The sequence below is a fragment of the Gavia stellata genome, chromosome 2, assembly GCF_030936135.1.
Source record: "Gavia stellata isolate bGavSte3 chromosome 2, bGavSte3.hap2, whole genome shotgun sequence".
Lineage (NCBI taxonomy): Eukaryota > Metazoa > Chordata > Aves > Gaviiformes > Gaviidae > Gavia > Gavia stellata.
The window spans coordinates 93,317,861-93,335,058 of NC_082595.1; the positions used below are offsets into that span (position 1 = coordinate 93,317,861).

Consider the following 17,198-nt stretch of genomic DNA (forward strand, 5'->3'; position numbering starts at 1 on the left):
CTACAGCCAATTGCAAGAATGGAGAGAATTTCAGTAAGGGGAGAGTGTGTTAATTATCCACATAAGATGCTCACATTTGGTGCTGCATTTCATGTGTTCTCGTGTCCACTGAAGCAAAGCAAGAAAAGTGCTGTGCTGGGGCAGTGTGCATGCATGGCTTAGAGCTGCATAGATGTAAATGGTTAAAAAGGGGTTCTTTGCTAGAGAGGAGGAGGGGAGAGTAAGAGTGCATTCCCAAAAAAGTACATTCCCAAAATAAAAAGCTTACATCATGGACCTCTTCAGCTTTCCCACACTTCTTTCCTAATTATTGTCCTGCAGGACAGCTGATCTATTTCAAACAGGAAGCTGTTTACAGATAACACTTGCAACTGTTTTGTCTGATTTGTTGAACTGTCGAAAAGCAAAAGACAACCTCTTTTCAAATTAAAAACTGTCAGACTTCTGTAAACAGCAGCAATGAGGTTCATCTGTGCAGTGTCCCTGCAGGCAGAGAGCGTTCTGCAGTTCCCATTTTCTCAGCAACCGTAAGGTAAGAGACTTTTATACTTTCACTCTTCAGAAGCATGTAGAGGAAAAGGCCTGGGTGTTTCTTAGGGGGCTGCCTTGTAAGTGGCAGAATATGACTGCCGAACCCCACATAGTAGGGGAAGGTAAGGGAAGTAAGAACTCGCTCGATTCTGTCAGATAATGTTGGCCCTTTCTGTTGAGCAGCACCCATGTGCATTAGATCACTGAATTCCTGTGTAGTGTGGGGTTTGTATTTAAAATGTACAAATGCCATTGGAAGAGCCTGCTTTCCTTTGAGCAGGGAAGGACAAAACAGTATATGAATTTTAATTTTTCCTACAATTGAAACTTCTTGCAGTTCATTAATGGGTTGTGATTCCCAGTAACAGATAATCAATATCTCAGTTTAATTTTTTTTCCTTTTCTCAGTCCTTCTATTCCTAAGCAACTGGCTATTTTCTACTTTAAAAAGTGAGCTTTTAATACAGCTGCAAAGCAGGGAATGAAGACTGACATTGCAGAAATGAAGCAGATGACAGAAAAATGAGTAAGAGTTAAAATTACACCACTGGGTAATTAAGAGTAAACTCAGTGAAAACCAAATCAAGTTGGAAGTAGTATACAGGAATGCTTAATGAAGTTTAAGGATGTAAAATCTTGGTCTAAATGAGCTGGAATATGAGAGTAAGCCATACTTCAGTAACCAGAAGGTCACATGCCTGCTTTTCAGACATGAGATACGAAAAGTAGGATTCATAAAGGGACTTGCGAGTTTCCATTCTGACCTCTGTGCACACATATGTATGTGCTTAATATAGACAATGAAGTTTAGGAGGGGGATTGTTTTCTAGCAAAATCAAATCACTGTGGAGAACTGAAATACCCAACTTCACTTGCCGTACAGTGAAACAGAAGGAGCCTCTGGACTGGAAATACTACAACTTTGATCCTTGGGTATTGAAAGATTTTAAAAATGTAGCAGGAAACTATTGCCATTTCCTTCTCTGTAGCTGAGATCTTTTGAATTTCGTATTTATATGATCATTTAAGGCATTATAGTGATCAGAGAATATAAAACAAACATTGATTTAATGGTCTCACTTATAACAATGATGTTAGGATCTTTTAATCTGTGAAACTCATTAGACGTATCCCTAAAATTTTATTATGCTACTGATGCAGCATAAATAAGGTACGCAGATGTTGTAAACAAGAAGTAATACTTCCAAGTTGAGTATTCCTTTTAAAAATGTTTGGACTGTCTTTCAGAAAATTCTTATATGTATCTGTTAAATGACATTATTGTTTTAATACATGAAAGAGAAGATGTAACTTAAATTCATAGTCAAAATGGCATTTTAAACATGGCGTAGTTGTAGAGTCAGCAGAGAATTGCACTGTGGAAGCAGCAGAAATCTACTGTGTAATTTATAAATTGTATGTTACATTGAAGGCTATTTTTTCTGATTACTTTTGAGTGATCTTACATTATTTCTAAAGCTCTAGTCATCTTCAGGACTGTCCAAAAACTCTTGAACCAGAATCCTTTTGAAGTAGGAAGGCTTTTGGCAAAGTAGCTTTTTAAAGAAAAATGTCAGTTTTCTGGGGTAGTTTAGTTCTTTTGTCAAAGTATTTTGGCTGAAAACCAGAGGAGTTTAGCCAAAAATATTCTCATGGTGTCTCCTGGGAAGTGTAGTTTGTGCTTTGCGTTGTATTTCACTACTGGCTGGACTTCATAGCTGAACCATGTTTCCCGTATGGCCGTGTGGTCAAGGTCTCGCTATTTTCATTTCCCTTGATGAGAGGAGCATTAGGATGTATTTTGGGAAAGGTAGTCCATTGGAAGAGGTCACAGACTGGGCTTGTAAGGCGTCAACTGTGGGAAAAGATCCTTGTATTCCTGGTTGATAACTAGCTGGAAGCTTAAAGCTTGAGCGCTTCCTTCTGGCTTGCATGTGAGCTACAAACCATCCTCTTTGTGGGCCTTGAGAGTAGGACCATTCGAGAGGGTTTGATGTGTCAGTAAAAGGCTTAAAGCCTTTTAATGTTTTTAGCCACGCAAACACCTGTACAAGGAGAGAACGTTTAAAAAAAGTTTTTAAGACTGTTAGTGCTTCTGCCAACTTTTGTGTAAGAAACGCTCCATTTTATACGTTGGGAACTGAAAGCTGCAAGGGAGTATGTCTGGATTTTGAGAGCTAGGTAAACTCTTAAGTCAAGTGGAAAACAACCTACTAGGAGCCTGAAGCTTTAGAAAGAGGTGGTTTTGAAAACCCAACAAGTCTCATCTCACCCATCTAAGTGCGTCTTCAAAAAAAAAAACCAAAAAAACCCAAAAACCAAAACAACTAACTAGTCCTGGCTGATTTGCCTATAGTTGTGCAAGATGTCTGTAGGCAAGAAAAGAATTGAAGTTGGTCTGCTCGAGTTCTTCATTGCTGGACCAGTCTCTTACTTGTTTATTAGGATCCAAGGATCCTTAGCTGCTGTCCCTGTTTGGATGCTGCTTCCTCAAAATGGTATCGGAAGATTGGTTAGGAGGTCCATAAGGTGTCCCAGAGGCCAGAAGAGAGCAGTAAGACAGATGGTGAGGCGTTTTAGGGTTTGCATTGGTTTCCTTCTACACTGAATCATAGAATGGTTTGGGTTGGAAGGGACCTTTAAAGATCATCTAGTCCAACAATAAAGCACCTGAATGTAATGTGGACATAAATAATTTGTTTTGCAATGCTGCAAGTTAGATACCTGGCTCCAGATCAAGAATCCACCATGTTTATGTGCTATATGGAGCGAATGGAGGAGAGCTAAGTGGCGGAGAAAGTGACTCACCACAGCCAGCGAAGCGTGTGATGGCCACAGCAGCCGGCTGGAAAATGCTTGTGAGGGAGATGCTCCAGGATTCCCTCTGCTGGATGTGGGAGTAGACAAATTCACCACCTTTAGTGCCAAGTGCCTTCAGGAACTTGAGTTCCAGAAGCTGGAACCTCACCTTGAATGTACATGCCCAGTTGTCCTTCAGACATGGAGACTTTGAAAACTGACTCTGAAAAAACAGTTTTCTACAGTTCTCTTTGAAAAATGGACTGCTGCTACCCAGCTGTCATGTAATAATCTACTGGCCGGGAGCGCTTACCTGGGAAGTGGGAGATCTGCATGCAGTTAAATGCACTGCTTCAAACCCCCGCTTCCCATCTGCTGGAAACGTGCCCTCATCACTAGCCAACACAGTAATTTGGAAATGGGACCACTGAACATCCAAGATTGTGTCCACAGCTCCCAAGGCAGTTTCTGATGTTGACACTGCTTTGATTTTAGAAAAGAAAAAAGAGAAAGCCTAAACCGTCCAGGGAAGTCTATGCCTTTGGCATGAGCACTCCTGTAAGAAGCTAGTCTGCAAGAGACAGGCATCTCCCCACCATGTTTTGGAAGGGAATGGCAGTGTTTGCTGTTAACCTTCCTGCCTACAGTGTGCTTAGAGTAGACTGAAGGAGTTTGGATATGTTTCCTTAACAGATGTAAATGGGGTAGGTGGGAGAATAGTGTCTTGTCACTCTCTTCAGGCAAGTCATTGGCCACCTCTGGTCTGTGCAGTAAGAAAAGCTTAGGCACCCAAGTAAGTTTTCCAGCAAAACCACAGGCACCTCCCTGCCTCTTAAGGTGGCTGAATTGTTAGGAGAAGGTTTTGGATGCTTTGTTTGGACTTGGGAAGAGGCCACAGGTACAGATTCAGTGGTAGCGTTGCCAGTGTGGACATAAGCAGCTCTCCTCTGGAGGTTTAGGGGTGAAGAATGGGGGCAAAGGATGGAGAGTGCAAAGAGAAACTGCTTCAACTCTGGCTGGTTTTTGAGTGGGGACCTTCATGAATGAAGCTGTCTATAGCTATGTTCAGGTTCCTGGTGCCTGTCTTTGTCTGGTCTGAAGCATGACTCACTCTGTGATTATTTTTTTGGGGTCTTGTTAGTATGATTCACTAACTGTGGAATAAGCATAAATAATAGCAACAAGAAATCCTACAGATAGCACTGTAAGATTTTCAGTTTAATTTGAGTGATTTTCAGGCTTAGTTGTGGATCCTTCCAAATTCTCCTGTGATGGTGCTGATGATTTTAGCAGATATTGAAACTTGCTGATAATAGGCATGCATTTATTCATCTTTAGTGCACTCCTTAGAAATAGCCTATGGGCCTCCAAGAGGTCACGGATCAGCGGTTGATTTGGTCTCCATCTGATCTGAATGCTGGGGGCAGTCTGCTCATTTCCATGCTGCGAGGGCTGGACAATGAAGCTTACATGAAGTAGTGCTTGGCTGGCTAAAGAATGCACTGCACAGAGACTGAAGGGTTCCTAAATCATTCGCTTTCACTAAAGAAGGCACCAAAGGCTTCACAAGCACTTCTTTCTTTAAATTAATTTTGTACACCAAAGGCTGTTGATTATATCAGAGTTAAGGAAAACAAGAAAGCATGGAAGTTTTTGTGAGGACATTATTTAGTATAAGTAGAATTTTATGTTTATCATCAGAGAAGGATTTATAAGAAATCATATAATGTTTGGGAATTAAAACAAAGATCTTAAAAAAAAAAAAACCAAACATGTAAAGGAACTGGCGATGTTAGATGGCACGGTAATTACGGCCAATCAAAATAAAAACATCAGACAAGAATGTAATGAAGGCCTAGCACAGGAAACAGCAAAAAATGTCTTATTACATAGGAAAAGAAAAATGTCTCTCAATGAGCTCTCTCATCAGAAGGGTGTTAACAAGAAAACAGGTCTCTGATGGCTGACTGGTTGGTGGAGTTATGTACAAGAAATGTTAAGGAAACGGACACTGAGAACATGTGGCAGAACAAGAGAAGTGCTGCTTGTGCATGCTGCGGGGACTCCAAGGTGGTGGATCTGTCAGCAGCGTCCACAGATGCGTTTGCAATGTTTCTCTCTAGCTGTACAATGAACTTGCAGTTTAAAGCCAATGCAGACATGAGGTGAGATGCCGTAACGAGAGCTGTGTTATGAGCTGCAGCTGAAAAACTGGTTTATTGGAGGTTTTCTTCCTTTGCTGTTTAATACCTTCATGTCAGAATTGCTTTTCATGTAATTGTGGAGTGCCAAAACCTCTATAATAGTCACTCTCTACTTTCCTTTCTTTTTTTATGAATGTTATATAAAATCTTCATGAATGCATGAACATATAACAGTAAATTATAATTAAATAGTTCAAAATTAGTTTAAAATCCTTAGACAACATACATAGCTATTTCCTTATGTCTGCTCCATTTAAATAATTCTGAACATAATCTTAAAGTTTAAATTTTCAGGGGAGAATTACAGATTTTTCAGTACCATCTTTCTTTTGAATTTTGGCGTATTTCTTCACAGAGCACTCACAGGTAATCTTTACTTGTTTTGTTGAGGAAATAGCAAAGAGGAACCTGATTTGTCTGAAGAAGTCCTTGTGATGTTCTTCTTGGGTAGAATGTGAGAATTTTTACCAGTTTCCAAATGTCTTCATGTCTTCAGTATCATGTCTTCAGAATTATTCAGGTTGGACTATTTAAGTTTAAACTGTCTGTGTGTCATATGTGGAGGCAACTGTATTATCTTGACAAGTTCTGTGGAGATAGGTAAATAGGTTATATACCAGAAGTGCTTTAAATGACCACTGATTTTTATGCAGACTGTGCCCACTGCTACATCTACTTCCACAATGCTATGGATATAATGAGAACTTAACAATACTGTTGAAAAAGACTGCTCTCTATAGATGCTGGGGCAGTTCTACTGTCACCTTGAAACCCTTTAACCTGAAAAGAGACCAGTTGGGCACCCCATGTCTTGCAAATCTTGAGTTTAGTTTCTGGACGGTGTGTGTCAAGCTTGTGTAAGCAACGCCAACTTGATACGCCCAGGGAAGTTGCTATATTAGCTAAAACAACGTGTGTGCCTCCTTTCTTGTAAAACAAATCTGTTGGCACTTGATGCCAGAGTCTGACAGGTGATTTGTTAATGATTCTGGTCATAATAGTTTTTACTCTCTCTTCTAAGCAATTCTCTATTTAAACATGCATTTGCCCGCTTTTGTTAGAGAATTTGCTGAGTGCCAAAGCAGGTGGAGATGCCAGTAGTTACCACTTACTTAACATAGCTTGTTCTATTCTTCCTAGAAATGTACATTATTAAAATAAAGAAATCTCTCAGGGCGGTTGGTTAGATGGAAGGACTTTAATAAAAAAAATCCCAAAGGGAGTTGTCATCCTCAAGAATCTTTTGGTAGTAGAAGCATCTTGGCATATGGATAAGGGAAGTAACACCTTCAGTTTATATGAATTCGGATAAATGCCCTTGTTTGCAAATCGTGTTCTACACATTCTATCTGTTTCTGAATTCACATTTCTTTTTTCAAAATGAGACAAGTTTGTCAAAAGCGTTCAAACCTGCATGCAACCACTTGTACTCTTTCTCAGTATTTTTAAATCTTTTTAGACCAGTGCATTGTACATGGCAAAGGATTTTGAATGCACGTGTCATGATATAAGTGCTGCTCTGGGAAATGTTTTACCACTGAAAGATCTTCTTTCAGCTGGCTTCCATTTGGCATACCTTATAAGTAGGATCATGACTGTTGCCAATGATACAGACTGATTAGTGAAAGTCTGCTGTAGCATACTAGTTTAAGAATACTTTGACTTCTGAGAACTTTGTTAATGTCTAGTCACCTGCAGGAATCACATATCTTCTCATGTGCTTTTACTCAGTCACATAAGACCCATACAAACCTGTTTTTTTTCACTGCATTTTGCTTCTACAACCATCTCTATATACCAAACATATATTTTTCTCTTAATCTGGGGAGCCGCTTTGGTAGGTTCCTCTGCCTTTTGTCTTCTTTCCCTTATCTGCACTTGGAAAGGTGTTTCAGGGCTTTAGGAATGAAAGGACATTGAATAACACTATTGCTATCAAGTTCACCCTTCACTTGTCCAGTGAAGATATGTGGCTGTATTTCCTGTGAGGCTTGCTTTTTGCTCTGATGCTCTTAAGTTTTCTCTTGCATTGAGGCTTGGCTGTTTTACTGAAGGTATTGTTGGTCTTTGTGTCATCAATATAATTTATTTCACTCCTTTTCCCAGGTTTCTGAGAGCTGGTATGAAAAGTTCAGCATAGGATCACATGTAGAGCGTTATTTGGTCTCTGCAGATCCCCAGCTTGAGAATAAAAATAATCTTTTGTTGAAATTGCATTGACACTGCCCCAGTTCAGATGCAAGTTTTTGATCATGCATGCTTGTGTACCATAGTGTTTTGTCATATTGAGGATATCATTCCGAGAAGCATGTCTTTGTCATTTGAGGATAACAGTCTTGGATCATTTCCATGACTCTTGGTGGCTTGCATGCTATTGCAAAATGCCTCATGTTGTCATATCTCCTATGCTCTGTATCTTTCGCTGGATATTATTTTCCATTGCAGCCTGGTATTTTGCCATATCTTTCCTCCTTCTAAAATATTCCCACTCTAATTATGTGCTGTGGTTTTTTTTTTTTGGTGTTTTTTTTTTTTCTGGTGAATTTAATCCCTTTAATTCTTTCACTTATGCATCTTTCTGTTTTCTGTATGCTGCTTGCCTGCGAGGGCACAGTTTTGTAACACACTGAAGGCCATCTCAGCTGCTGCCAAGGGCATTTTTTTTCCCTGGTTGGCAACATTTTTCACAGGAATGATGGCCATTTTACCCTCGCCAGGAACCAAGGAACTAAATCAACTGCAAAATAACATTGAGGCAATAGCTCAAAGAGGAATAGCTTTCTGCTGGCGTAGCAGCCTGTGCTAGCTCATGATGGGATCAGCTGGTGGGCGGTGACAGTACGGAAAAGGGGAGGGTAAGGTGGGACCGCAGCGGGGCAGCCAGGCTGCTGTCAGCCCTCCCATAGATGGGCTTTGCTAATTAGCGGTGGTGGGACTCCCCTCACCTAACTTTACATACCTACCAGGCTGAGCTAGTCATACTGGGCAATGAATAGGTACCTCCAGAATCAATTTTCTGTCCTGTTTTAGGATGAAATGAATCGCCCCGCCAAGGTGCCTTTCTCTGACTTGATTATACAGGGAGCTCAGGGTGATTTTCTCAGACTAAGCATCTAAGCCAGAATGGTTGAATCCTTCCAAGGGTCTGCTTATAACTTCGGCTAGCTCGAGATCTGGATCTAAGCAAAGTGGTCCTCATAAATAGGCATCTCCTAATGTCAGCTGTGCTCTGTCTTGTGGTTCACTTTTTGAGGTGTCATACTTGAGAAGGACTGGGCAGCAGTCAAGTGGCTTCCCTTTGTTCTTAGAATCTCCTTTAAATGTAGCTGTCGCATATCTAATGTGTGAGAAAATGGGGACAAAAGCTGTTTCTGCTCTGTTGTGTTTGTTCTCCTCCTCAGTGAGGAGTAGGATGCTGGGGTAACCAAAACCAAACCTTTCTCCCATCCACTTGCGCTCTGGGATGATGCCATCTCTCCCTCTGTCCTTTCCCTGCTGCTCTCCCCTGGTCAGGCCTCTCTGTTTTTTCACTTTTGCTTTGTGTTTCTCCCACTAGTAGTCTACATCCTATGTCTCTTCTCTTCTTACTCTTCCTCTAGCCTCATAAACTGCTTTGCTTAGATTTTGTCTTCTGTCTGGGCATTCCTGACCTGTCCATGTGTTTATACATGAGTCCATTGTGGGACATAAAAACAGAAAGCGGGGAAGGGAGAACACTCATTTTGCCCCTTTTTGGTGTAGCGTCTTACCACTAGGCTTGAGCTGGCTTCTTCACCAGGCTTCTTCCCTGCTTGCCTTCCATCCTTTAATGTGGCATGGCTGAGTGTAGAGTAGTTTCACCTACTGCATCCATCCAATGGGAGTAATTACTCTCCTGGGGAACCTGGAGCTGTGGGTTCAAATCCTTTTAAGTTAAGGATGTTCTATAGCTCGTACTTCTCACCTTTTGTATCAATACTTGAGAGGCATTTCTACTACGCAAAAGGTGTGCGCCACTGCTGACATGTCGGGTGATTGGATGGGGTCTTGATAGACCTTTCTGCCTCTTCTCTGCACCTCCAAGTATGTAGCTGCGGGACTGGGACCACCCTCCCCGGGTGAAGTTTGCCTTTTGAGCCTGTCCAGTGCCCTCAAGAAGATAACTGTCAGGCCCACCTGGAAAACTTCTAAGTACCTGGAGGGCAAGAACATTTTGGAAAACATAAGTTGGTTGAATGGGCATCAAGCACTTAAATATTGCACAAATATCCCAACTTCTGCAGCCAGTCCTAAGCCTCTCTGGATGGGCTGAAAACTGATGGCTTAAAGCTTTAGAAGTAAGATGACAAATGCTTATGTAAATAGTATGTGTTTATTCATGTAAAGAAATGTACCCTGCAGCATTTTCCACATCATTCACTCGTTGGTGAATCCTTGGTGTTTTAGTTCCTACATATAGGTGTGTGGGGTTAGTGTCAGGTTCTCATGTGGATGCTTTGTAGGAGGGGGGCTGAACTGAGACAATTTAGACACAGATTTTGGAATACAGACACCTATGTTTGAACCCCATATTTTTTTGATTTTGGGGCGGTTAAGAATACTAAAAATCTGATCTGACATATATCAAGGGTAGCACTCAAAATCACAAACTATTTCTGTAAATTATAGCTGCAAACAAGGCTATGGCAGAGATCTTGTCATCTAATAGGGACTTTGATTAAAACATTATCGGAAAAATTTTGTGTAGCATTTCTAGTTATCTCTGACCAACATTTTACACAAAGATAAAATTCTACTTCAGTGTTTTTCTCTACCGTCTAAAAAAACATATAGGGCTATCATGAGAGATTTGGCACTTGGGTCCCATCTCCCTCTAGTTAAAGGTTTTGAAAACATACTTGCCCCTTTTTGGCACTATTTTCATCTCACCCTTGCTGAAGCCCTGATTTTATGCTTTCAGCACAGATGACAGTAAGTTAATTCTGACATAAACTCATTGACTTCAGCAGAACTACATCAGGAAGAAATTTGTCTCAATTTTTAAAGCATTTTTCTTGATGAAAAATGAGGTTACTCTTCCTACATATGACAAGGGCACCTACGTTGTACAGTCAGAACTAATAGTCTCTTATACCTCACAAACATCAGCTGAGGAAATAGTTCTATTGAGCCAGAATTAAGTGTACTTTAGGGAGCAACCAATGACTTCCTATCAGTTGGGTTTTTAGGTAGTGTTAGCTTCCCATCAGCTTAGGCTCACTCTTTTGTCCTCTGCAGCAAACCTTGCTGTTCTTCAGCATCATCAGGACCTGAAATGTGTTATGTCTCTGCTTTATGCTACTCCATAGATTTCACAGAGACTTCATAGCCATGGCAGTTATGGTCCTCATTTATACAATTCTGTGGTACTAACAATCAGGGATTTTTTTTTTTTTTAATCTTTCAAGCCTGTTACTTTAACCTTTAAATCAACACATAGAATTTAACTTGAGAGCATTGCAATGTCACAGAAACTATTATCTGTTGTTTAAGCAGCTTTATCCTCGATTCTGATTTTTATATTTTGCTAAATGGTGAACTCTTGATTACTCAAGGTAATGCACAAGAGAGCTGGGAGGACAAATGAGAAAACACTTAAGTAAAGTAAAAGCATAGCTACACAAAACATTTTAAGTTTAAGATGATCAGCAAGGCTGTAATGGAGAAAGAAGAGGTCAGTGACACAGGTTTCATCTCCAGTGTGAAAGGCATCTTCTCCAGGGAATCATCCACAGCCCTTGGGCCAAGGGGTGAAAAGCAGCTTGCATGCATAGTGCTGGAGGCTTGTCCCTTCTGCCTCTTCCCGCTTCCCCCAGAAATGTATCCCTGGGTCTGCCCTGGTGTCATCCTTGCAGCCCTGGGACTTAATGACTTTCTTTTTTTGCTTTTATCTGTTCAAAATGTTTGAAATAGCGTGAGGTCTGTGTCACAGCCTGACAGCCTGGCATTTCACTGGCATAATTTTGTGGGCATGTGTTGCATCTGCTAGGATGCGGCTTAGGGCCTGCCGGGGCGTTTGAGGATACACAGGCTGCCAGATAGTTCTGGGAGGTGTCAGGATATGGATGACTAGGACTTGAAAAGTCAGGGGAGTGAAAACTGTTGAAAGCTGTTGATGTGTCTGTAGTGCTGACTCAAACCTGCTTGGGAAAATCACCCACCAAATGTGGCTGTGGCTCTGCAGATTTGTGTGCCTGTCTGTACCAGGAACATACTCAATTCAGAATATTGATAATTCAGCTCAGATCCCTGAGAATGAAGTATAGTTTTAAAAATAATAATAAATCATAATAAGAGTGAAAACAACTCAGTAATAGTGAAATAAAAACAGCTCAAAGAGAAGTCCCATAGGATTATACAGAGGATTACAGCCGTGCTGTAGCTGTTGGCTGGCTGAGCATTAATGCCAGTGAGCATGATTTTCCCTCTGCATTTCTCAGCCGTTTGGATTCAGCTAGGCAGATCATCTGTGTTGTTGCTTGTAGATCCAAAATAACGGCGTGCAATAAGCCACCGGCCCTTGTGGAGCAGCCGCTGGCAGATACAGGGTCTTCATGCACGAGGCGTTTGGCTGAAGGGATCTCCAAGCTTTCCATCCATAGCTGGGGCGGGGAGCGGGGAGCTCAAGGAGCGCTGGGTGCCAGCTGGCCTGGCCGGTCCCGCAGCGGTTTTGAGCAAGCCTGTGGTGCCTCGGGGATTCTCTTATGACCTCTCAAGGACTTGTCACTTGAAGTCTGGCTTAATAAACCTCTTCTCTCTTGGCAACTGAGGCAGATTCCCTAAAGCTGACAGGTCTCAAAAGTTGTTTTGAAATTATTGTGCTGGTTGCATTGATACGTTTCCATTCCTAATGGGAATAGAGGCATTTTGCTATTTTTTTTTATTTTTTTTTTTTAAAGGAAAGGCTATGTAAATTCTACCTTTTCCTACTCCTCTTTTTTTTTTTTTTTCCAAAGCTTTCAGCTTACGCTGATTTAATGGCCACCATTATAAGTGCTGCAAATTTCACTCCTGACCCCTGCGCAGACAGTGAGAAAATATTCATACTTTTACAAGCGCTGAACATTTCTAGGTTTCTCGCTGGCATTGGTTTTACCAACGCTGAAGAGACTCCAAATACCAGGGCTAAGACAGTGTTTGAAAAAACAGGCTGGCACCCTTTTCTGAGGACCAGTTTCAGTGGGATTTAGTTTTCTAAGTGGCTTTCTGAATCTGGGTCTGAAAGGACTTGAAGGTAGGTCAGAAAGGCAAGGAATTCTCCAGGCTTTTAAAATGAAAGGTACTGCTGTAGCACATACCTGGAGATCAAACTCTTATTTCAATCAGATAAGGCAATTTTAGCTGCAAAAGAGAAGGTTTCTTTTTAAAGCAGGAAAAGGTGGAGAAAGTGTTATCCAAAGTGCCTTTAGTTTGATTTCTCCTACTAATGTGTCCCTTTACTGCAGCTGCTGACTCTATAAAGTATTTAATCTGCAACCTCTTCAGAGATTTCCTCTGTGAGTGGCTCTTCTCAGACCAAGGTAATTTCCCGAGTATTCATGTGGGTCAGGTGTTGTGACCTGACAGACACTAAGAAGCTCCATTTTCTAGAACGAGTCCATTTTCTCTGCAAGTGGAGCTATCACGAGGTAGGTTGAGGTGTATCCCCTGTGTCTCGGAGGCTTGTAAGCCCTGCAGCAGCAGCAGGCAGTGTGGAATGTGATGAAGCTTCGTTGGAGGTTTTGTTTTCCCCAGAAAATCCTTTGTATCTGGCTGCTGAGCAGAGCCACCAAGCAGCCCTGACAGTTCTCTGCTGCTCGATGCCTGTCTCATCTCTGAGCTGTGTAGGAATTTGCAAAGGCAGATTAATATTTAACATACCTGGAGGCTTTGATCTTTCAGTTGTAGTCTGGATACATCTAAAGCCTCATAAAATGCAACAAGAGGAGGTGATGCTGCCTTTTTAATGCAGAGACTGGAGCACCCTCCTAATTTCAGGTCCTTCTTCTGTCTCAGGCCATTTCATTCCCCCCTCTGACTCATCTGTCGAGAATCCTTATCACCAGCCTGCTCATGCTGAAACTGCCTAATTTCCAGGCTTTCAGCTGTGTATCTGAACCACTTGGCTTGAAAGCCTCTTTGTCTGATCTTCTTCTGGATCCTGAAGTGCCCCTGCTACAAAGCAAAGGTGGGAAGCCCTGCCTAGGATGTCCTGCAGGCTGGTGGCCAGGTGCTCTCCTGGGCCGTGGGGTGGGAGCTGCAGGCTAAGGCAGGCAGGACCCACGTCCTCTGTTTGCTCAGTCCACAGAGCATCAGCGTGGCTGTCGTCCAGGATGGTCCCACCCTGTCCTTCAAAGGTGGCTGCTGCTGAGGGTTAAACACCTGCATTCAGGTGTTTGGAAGAGACTTCCAGGGACGAGTCTCTGCCATATCCTCCTGGCTGGCTGAGGCAACGACAACTCACTGTTTTCCCACATAGGGAGCATTGGTTCCTAACTTGGCATTGCAAAGCCTGTTCTTGCCATGGACCCCCTCACTTTCCAGTCTACCAGCACTGACTATTCAAGTGTCAAGTCTGGCCCTAGAAGCCTTTGAAGGGAAGATCTGGAGAAACGCCCTTCTCCTCAACCTTTCCTCTTGGCTAGGCTTTGTTGCTCCTTCTTTTGTTTGCTGACTGTTGTGAATCACGGACTTGGCAAAAAGAGGCAGGACCATCCACTGTGGATACTGTGAGCTCCTCTAGGCCACAAAGTACACCAAGATGCAGTGCCTTGTACCCTGGGGTTAGAAATCTCCTTTTGGGGACACGTGGCCAGATTCAAGCTTAATGTATGTGAAGTAATTTGTTTGGTGTGCCCATAATGATGTTTGGGAGAAGAGTGCTATCACAGAGATCTGATACTTCAAAAGTATATCAAGACTGTAGTCAAACAGTTTGTATAACCTTAGAAAACAGCTGTGGCCAGTGGCCTGACCTGGTTTCTAGTAGTCTGGGCTGGCTCTGTGCATAGGCAAAGGAGGTGGTAGCCCAAGGCAGCAGAGGACAGCAACACAGCAAACGTTTTCCTGCTGGTTTTGTCTGTCAGAGCCCTGAGCAGCTGGGCTGGTTGCTGCTTCTCCATGGCAGTAGAAGCTTTACATCCAAATTTCCATTACTCTCCCCTCCCCAAATATTGCTGTTCTCTATGTCCACCTTTATGATGTGCCTTCTCCTCCATCTCTGGTTCCTCATCCTTGGGTGGCAAGATTCAGTTTTGCCTGCACTCTTGAGAAGCCTTGAGTGATGTTGCTACAATTGTGAAAAAACTTGATAGGGCCTAAATATTTGAGCCGCCAAGGTTTGTACTTCTGTGGGTTTCTGTGCTCCTAGCAATACCTGATTCAGACATGTATATATGAGCTGCAGTCATCTTAGTTGTGGCAGCATAAGCAAAATTGTGGGAACTGAGCACTCTGGAAAGGGGAAAAAAATACCGTAAGCATCTGTGTATGAGTGAGTGTTGTCCCTCCAGAACCTGCACCCTAAGCTATGGGAGGAGGCTTTGTAAATGACAGTAGTACTTAGTAGTTTGACAGGAGTGTTGGTGAGGGCACAAAATACATCTCTAGTAAGATTGTCTATATTGTCATCTGCTAGACTAAAAGGTAATAGGAAATTGAAACAGAGGCCTTGAAAATAAAATTGTTACATTACAGCTTAGTGGAAATTTTGGTTTTTTGGACTATGCTTTCTTGGGTTGTCTTTCTGATTGGCCAAGCTTGTCTATAAAGTAGTTCATGTCTGTCCCGTTACAGGAGCATGGCATGTTGCGGCTGTGAAAATCCCCAATAGTCCCTGTTCCTCCTTTGCTCCCTGGGAAGTTTACCCAGCACCAGGGATTTTTCCCTGTGGTTTTCTGCCTCCCTGTAGCCCACTAGACTATGACTGTATCAAGTGATCCCTTGACCCAGGAGCTCCTCCCATGTCCAAGCACACATGCCACATTTTTCAGGCATGATCCTCCTGCTGCACCTCATTCTCCTTTGGAAGGAAAGCTGGGGAAGAGATTTGAGTCAAAAGGGGCTCACAAGATACTGCAGTCTGTGCCCAAATCTGGATGATCAGTGAAAACTGGGGAGTGTGTTGTGGGGCACCCCTGCCCTGCAGTATAGATGGTGTAGCAAGGGTGTTGTGAGGCAGAGCAATCCCTCCCATAACTTATGCCATGCCCTCCCCACATGAGGAGGGAGACAAAATCTGCTCCCATCTGACCCCCCTGCTGCAGTCTACTGATTTTATCTCCTAGGGGATAATGGAAGCACATACTGGACAGCAATTCAGAGGGATAATTTATTCCCCCAATTCCAAAGTCATCTACTTAGTCTTACTGCTAAGACATTTATTAAACATATCACAGTTGATGGTGGAATTTAAAATTAGAGCAAGGCTTTTTAATAGTACAGGCAAAACTAAATTTTGTTATACGCAGAGGGCAGTCTGCCCATCTTGCTCCATCCCTTATGTTTTGGTATCTGCTTCACCAGCTCGTTCTCACCTTGAAGCTCCTTACTCTCCTGTCCCTGCTGAAGCACGCTTATTCCTTCAGGCCATCGCCAAAATAATAGATCCACATTCCTAGACCCCCAGCATGTTGAGAGACACAGACCCACGTACAGACCCCACACCTGTGCCTAATCCTACTTGGCTTATGTTTGAAGGAAATCGGGGAGTGGAGAGTAATAGAGCCCAATCTTCTTGCTCTAGCTGTAAAATGCATGTGTCTGTATTGTGGCTATAAAAGATGATATACAGCTACTTTCTCTTGAAACCCTGATATGACTTTCAGCTTGTTTGTGTAGTACAGAGCCTTGGTGAAAGAAGGACTGGAAAAACATATCAGAAGTACATAAATAACACTTTTGTCAAAAAGTATTTCTACAGACCCCCTAAATACTGGCTTTGATGGTCCTTTCACACAAACTCCATTTCTGTACTGTTGTTTTCTAAGAGATCTCTTCAGAGCCTAATATCAAGCAAGCCATTTCACTTGTAGGCTTAGACAAGGGTAGTTGCAGAGGTGAAGCTTTTCAGGATTTATTGAAGGTTCTGATGTAACTTCATTGCATGATATAGTGAAATATTATCTCCCTTCCACTCTCAATGAGTTACACGAGGGCTATTGTATCAGACAATTTCCTGGGCACAATTTCAGCGCTCTGGTAGATGGGAGGTGAAATTTCAGGCCTTTAGGTTGGTCTCATTGTCTACTGAATTGCCTCTTTAGAGCAGTGTGCACTTTTTCTAAGTGTCAACTTAGTACTAACATCTTTCAATGCAAGCCCATGTACTAGATTTTCTCCTTTGCCCTTTCCAGATCCCTGCCTCCAATGAGAAATCGTGAACAGAATTTCCTATTATTAACATCGCTTAATCTCCTCCTTCTTAACTAAATTTCTTCTGAGCTTTACCTTATCCAGTCTAACACCAAAACGTACTGCTGAATGCGCTGCTGCATATTTCATATATGCCTGTGGAACATACAACCTGCTTGGAGGACCTGCGCACGTCCTTCTCATGCCGTGTGGGTTATGGCACACAAAAATATATTGTATTCGTAGTAGGATGCTGCATATGTTCAGAAACTGTTGAAAGTCTTTGGAATTCTTATAACTGTTTATTCATTCTTT

General features: G+C 42.2%; 1 protein-coding gene across 3 annotated transcripts in view; it reads left to right on the forward strand.

Moving 5' to 3' along the window:
• The first annotated feature begins 291 nt into the window (after positions 1-291).
• The window catches only part of COLEC11 (collectin subfamily member 11), a 40,455-nt gene continuing 23,548 nt past the window's right edge, over positions 292-17,198 (forward strand). For 2 of the 3 annotated variants that reach the window (XM_059830413.1, XM_009813423.2), the window contains exon 1: positions 292-532. The gene's annotated coding sequence lies outside the window, so the exon portion shown is untranslated. Of the gene's footprint in view, positions 533-1,450; positions 1,465-17,198 lie in introns of those variants that run through there. The other variant, XM_059830421.1, reaches the window with a different exon arrangement.